The sequence below is a fragment of the Centruroides vittatus genome, unplaced genomic scaffold (genome assembly GCF_030686945.1).
Source record: "Centruroides vittatus isolate TY-2023 unplaced genomic scaffold, ASM3068694v2 contig_10, whole genome shotgun sequence".
NCBI lineage: Eukaryota > Metazoa > Arthropoda > Arachnida > Scorpiones > Buthidae > Centruroides > Centruroides vittatus.
In genome coordinates this window covers 3,987,656-3,993,840 of record NW_027120658.1, presented here as the reverse complement: position 1 = coordinate 3,993,840, position 6,185 = coordinate 3,987,656, and the positions used below count along the sequence as shown (strand labels likewise).

Below are 6,185 nucleotides of genomic sequence, written 5' to 3'. Positions count from 1 at the left end.
GAAAGCCAAGCAACTAATTGCTAGATATTGTGACAGTAACATGGAAATTATCAAATATAAAATTCTAAATTCTTTATTTTGCTTAAAATAAACAAAATCTAATGTTTTTAACTTTGGTAGCAACCCTTAAATTTTATCTGAATTTCGCCGAATTTTAAGTATTACCTGTTTTATTACCTTTTAAATATTTAACGAGTTAGACAGGTGCTCCTATAATAACTACAACTTTTGTTTTTAGCCTCCAATACACACCGCCTTAATATGTCTTATATATGTGAGATTAGCCGGATCCCAATGTATCTACTCCACCATGTGATAGACGTTCAAATTGTGAAATATTTAAGATACCACAAAAGAAATAATAAGGCATATTCTAATTCGTCCAAATTAGATCTCCTCTCCAATTTAATAAACTTCATATAATTAATATCCAAGTCTTAATTTGTCAATTAACGTTGTAAACAAACAATAATTTACGGTCAATTTCAATAATTTACAATAATTTTATTTTATGTTTGTCTCTTATTTGTTTAACTTGCAAAAGAGTAAAAGTAATTGAAGCGACGGTACTTAATACCTGCAAAAGATAATTTAATAATTATTCCTTTAAATTTGTAAATGATATTACTTAAATTTTGCTGTATGGAACTTACCTTCAAAGAAGTCTTTCTAGTAATAATAACATCTCCTACCCACTTTAATCCTATTTCTTTTTTAAATTTTATCATTAAAAATTTTACCTGAAATATATAAAAAATGAAAAAAATTAATGAATGATTAAAATTACAAATTCCCCACCCCGTATTTTTACATTTATATAAATAATAGTACGGTATTTTCTTTTATATTTCTATTTATACAATATAAAATTATTTACAATTTATGATTTATACAAATCAGCATTTTTCAAGTGCCCATTGCCTCCTTCAGGTGGCCAAACGGTAGTAAACAATTTTAAAAACCACGAAAAAGAACAAAAAATAATTATATTGTCATAAATATGTAGATCATGTTAAAATCGACTCTTTAGTGGCCAAATAAATACAACCACTGAATACTAGTCATGAGTTCACGCTTGACCATGGGCAGTTTTTCAAGTTTGCTTTACGTGTTTTATACCTAGTAGAGTTTCTCATATTAACTCCTCCCGACTGACATTGCAATGTGTGGCAAATCAGCCATAGTATATTGTTTCGCATTTCTATTCTATAATATATTATCGAGCGTTTACCTATATAATATTTATGCTAAAATATATAAACCTTGTGTGCAATAATCTCTTTACGTTTTCATAAAAACTTTTTAATTAGAAGGTCGATGATTTATATAATTGAAACAAATTGTATAATACAAATTAACACAAATTGAGTTATATATTATGTTTAACAATATTGTTTTAATTGCAGTATACGCAGATATCTCTACATATTCCATAGCGAATTTCTGGTTCCGTTATGGTTCCATATAAGTGTAAAATTGTTTTGATGTTTAAATAGGTCTGTAATGTTTATTATACCAACAGGTATGGCAAACATTTTTTGGTTCACTGTTTATTACAAATTAATTATAATTCGTAACGAGAAATTATTTATTGTAACATTGTCACAATGCTGGGCTGCAATTTTTAATTTATTTAAGTTAAAATGTATGTTCGCCTCTTCAAATTAGCACTTAGTCTCTTGCCCCTGTACTTTATTTTTCCGTAGTTCGTAAACACAAAATGCTTATTTCGAGCAGCATTTAACTTGAACAAAATATGAACCATCTATGTGAAGCATTAGCAATATCTACTTTTATAATAAATATTAAAAACCTATTTTAACAACCATGAAAACAATTTTACTATTCTAATACAATTGTTTAATTAGAATGTGATAACTTCTGGTGTCGTTTAGGTGTATATAGCCATTAGAGTACATGCTAGCAAGGGATCAGAAGTTACAGCTACTTATTTATCAAGTATAAAGAAATGGCTAACTTAAAGTTGGATTTCGGTCATATCAGTTAAATATATTCAAATCCACAGGTCTAATATGAAGTGCTCAAGATACAATCGACTACAAGCTTCTAAATAGTTCTCTGGTAGACATTATATAGGGAGGTGGAATTACCAAAAATTTGTTTTATTTTTTGAGATACAAGTTTAAGTAAGGCAACAAGAAAGTAGTAAGGATTTAGAATAAGAACTGACGTACAGAGAAATAAAGTTGAAGCAATATGTAACCGTATCTTTAATAGTTTCTGGAAAATCGTGATGATAGATGAATTTGTTTCCTTAAGGTTTCTATTTGTAAATTTACAGAAACGGAAAAGTGTTGGATTAGTTAGTAGTTGCGAATTAAAACTGGCAGATCGTCTCATCGTCGCATAACCCGAATCCTCGAATTGAATTTTAAACGCAAATCTTTCAAGCTGTTTGCAAGAAATTACACAAAAAGTAATTAATTCTTACTATTTCGGTGTCTTCCTCCGAAAGACGAAATTTTGAAAGTTTCATCGATACTTTATGTAATTGATTTCCCTGAAAATAAAAAGAAATGAATCAGAAATTTGTCTTTCATCACTTGAATATATATCATTTTTATGTATACAAAATTCTGAATATTTTCAAATTAAAAAAAATCAAAATTAAAACATATTGCTTAAAACAATATAAAAAAATAACTGTGTTTATTTAAAGAATAAATATTATATAATTTATAATCTTACTTAATTGTACTGTGAGTGAGTTGACGAAAATTTGAATATTCCTTCGTTTCTGACTTATGCAGGTTTAAAAACTTCTGAATTCTGAAACTTCTATTTCATTTACTAAATGGTTTCACTTACTAAATAAAATAGAATAAGAATTATAGGTTAAAAACAAACCAGTTTTTCTTAGAGAGAAACCTTTTTTATTACATCATATTTATCCCTAAATGCATTTTGCTAGTACACTGGCCTCTTCAGTAGTGCTCCAGAAAACACAATATAATTAAATTTGCCAATCACAATAACTATCAATTACAATCTCTTACCTCGTGTTTACAGTTTTTATATCCGACAAGGTTTACCCAGCATTCCCAGCGTTATTTAAATTTAAATAATGGTTTGGTCTCAGCGGAATGGTGGGTAAACCTTGTCGGATATAAAAACTGTAAACAAGGAGTAAGAGATTGTAATCGATAGTTATTGTGATTGGCAAATTGAATCATATTGTGCATTCTGGAGCCCTACTGAAGAGGTCAGTGTACTGGCGAAATGCATTTAGGAATAAATACAATGTAATAAAAGAGGTTTCTTTCTAAGAGAAACTGGTTTGTTTTTTCACCTTTCGTTCTCATTCTATTTCATTTAGTAAATGGTTTAGAGTTCAGAAGTTTTTAAACCTTCGTATATCAGAAATGGAGGAAAATTCGAATTTTCGTATACTAACTCACAGTAAAATTGAGTAAGATTAGAAAATTTTGACTACATCGTTTTAAATATTTTAATTTATTTTTATATAATTTCTGTTCTGCAATTAATGTAGGCAAGGCTAATAAAGTAAATTTTATCGATTGGCTGACTAATTTGTTAATATGAGTCTTCAACTTATTAAATAAGTAATTTTGCTCACAGAAGGATGGATAATTGAGAGATAGAGGAAAAAGTTATTTTAAGGCATTTACAGTATAAGCAGATATTTCTACATATGACTATTCTCTAGTAACTTTTTGTTTCCCTTATTGTTCCATATAAGAGTAAAATTCTTTTCCGGTTTAATAGGTTTTAAATATTTTTATACCAGTAAATATTGCTAATGATAAATGCTACGAAAATTTACATTAAATGCATATTGCATTAAATTTCAATATTTAATAATTAACATTAAAATGCATAATAAGGTAATTATTAAGGAAACTGCATTTTATTAACTGAAATTAAAATAATCAAGAAATAAATATTCTCTGGAAAATATTTCAGAATGTTATAATTTCTTTGAAATATTCATCGAGTAAATAAATTCTGAAAAATTCATAAAATCCTAATAAACTCAATAAAAAAGCAGAATTATTCTACTGACTAAACATATTGTATATGTGATTATACATTTAAATATATTTTATATATTTACAATTAAAATTATACGCTGCATTTAAAAAAGAGTTTTAAAATTATTTGAGTATTACACATATTTCATTCATCTTACAAAATTTATGCAAATATAATTAATTAATATTTTAATATATTGAAATCGTCGGCGATTTTTCGTATCCCTGCATAATCAAGAATGGGATTTAAAAATATAGCGATTTATGTTCATAACAACATAATCGCCATCACAACGCTCCAGTGCATAGAGCAAAGATTTCCTTAGAGATGCCGGCATTTTTCTTCTTATGACCTAAACTCGGAGCAAACTGAATACCATCTATTTCAAGCCCTGAAGAATCAAATTGCCAATGTATAGTTCGCTCGAGACTTTCTTCAAAGAAAAATTCCAGTACTTGTATGCTCAAGGGATTAAAACTTTGCAGCAAAGTTGGCGAGATATGATTGATATTGATAGTGATTACCTAAAGTGTTTCTTGTTCATGTATTGGGCTGCAATTTAAAAAGTGGTAGACCTATAAATACCCACTGTTATGCGTTTGTCTGTCCTTCTTTAATCTCGAAAAAGGAAGGAAATATTTATAATTAATCTATGAAGTATCATTATTATATTTACTTTATTAGTAAATGAAATTTTTATATTCCATGATTTTCTTTTCTCAATAGAAATTATTCACAAACATTCTACATATATTTTTAAAACACTTCTACAATTAAATATGTGCACATTTGCAATATAGATGATATTCAATAAATCAGGAACCATAGAAGTTATGTTCAACTTTATGTATTTCTTTGTATGTAATTCAATAGTACTGTACAAATATAGAAGTACTTATAATAACATTGGAAAATAACGTGAATTTATTTTGTCTTATTATGTAAATGAATAAATAAATATTAACATAACCACTATTGTTCCAGTCTTGTGCAAGTTTATACATTTGCCGTAATTTACTATGATTCAAATAATAAAATTTATCCTCGATTACGTATAAAATCGTATTCAATATGCACTGAAATTTGTATTATTTCTGGGTAATTTGTATGACTATTTACAATATGTAAAAACATTAAATTAGTTGCAGAATTTCCATAATATATATAAGATACTAATTACAAAAATATTCATTTTATATTACATTAAGATGAAAGTTGTGAATAGATAATCGAATGAAATTACCATTTATATGTATAATTAACTTAGTTAAAAATTATAAGTATTAATTAACGTTTACCATTAAAGATGTCCAAGCAGCTATTTGCGTTAAGAATATCAATGCTATAATTGAGACTATAATCACAACTATCGCAAAAAATTCCAAGAAAGGATCACTTAAAATAAATGTCAGTAAAATTAATGCACGAATAAAAACACTCCGATTTTAAATGTTATAAATGTACATGAACCACTGGAAAGTTTAAAAACTTCATCTAAAAGTTCATAAATATTGCAAAGAATGTTTACAATAATTTCAAGACTACGAGACGATAAGGGTAAAGATTCTCCCAAAAAATGAAATTAACATATGTTCAATATATTTAAGATATCCAAAAAGTCGTACGGATGCATATTTGTACATTATGGGCACGAAGAGTACGTGATACAATATTAAACCAGTTGAGAAAGTTACAACGTGAAAGTAAAACAGAAAAACTACGTACATTGAAAGTTTCGAAGGGCATTCACAATTTATAGAACTGAAGCACACTTCAATTGCATTTTTAACATATAACAGATTTAAAATTAAAATAAAACTGTGCAATCCTCTGGCAAGGAAAACTAGTCTATTTTGAAATTGAACATATTTTTTTCTTCTCAATTGATTATAGTAAGTATAACATTCGATTCTTTCAAATAGAGTAAGAATTTTTTCCATTTTTCAATCATACCTGATGAAACTAATAAAAGAACATGAACTGAATTTAACAAAAACCAAACTGCTGCCAAAGCGAATAATAATTTACAAGTAGAAAACCGTAATTCGAAACACAGAATAATGTAATAATCGGGTTTAAAAACAGATATACAATACATGATAAAGTAGTTCCAAAATAATAGATTTTGAATTATGCAATAAATATAGTGAGTTTTTACCCATTTTCGATTT

The 6,185-nt window shown here is 27.2% G+C and overlaps 1 long non-coding RNA gene across 1 annotated transcript; it reads right to left on the bottom strand.

Annotated features, from left to right (window-relative positions):
- Positions 1-511: 511 nt before the first annotated feature.
- On the bottom strand, positions 512-2,497 carry LOC136989307 (uncharacterized). The gene is made up of 3 exons (XR_010882929.1): positions 2,453-2,497; positions 654-740; positions 512-577 (listed from the first exon to the last, which is right to left on the bottom strand). It is a non-coding gene; the product is annotated as an uncharacterized lncRNA (long non-coding RNA).
- Positions 2,498-6,185: the final 3,688 nt, after the last annotated feature.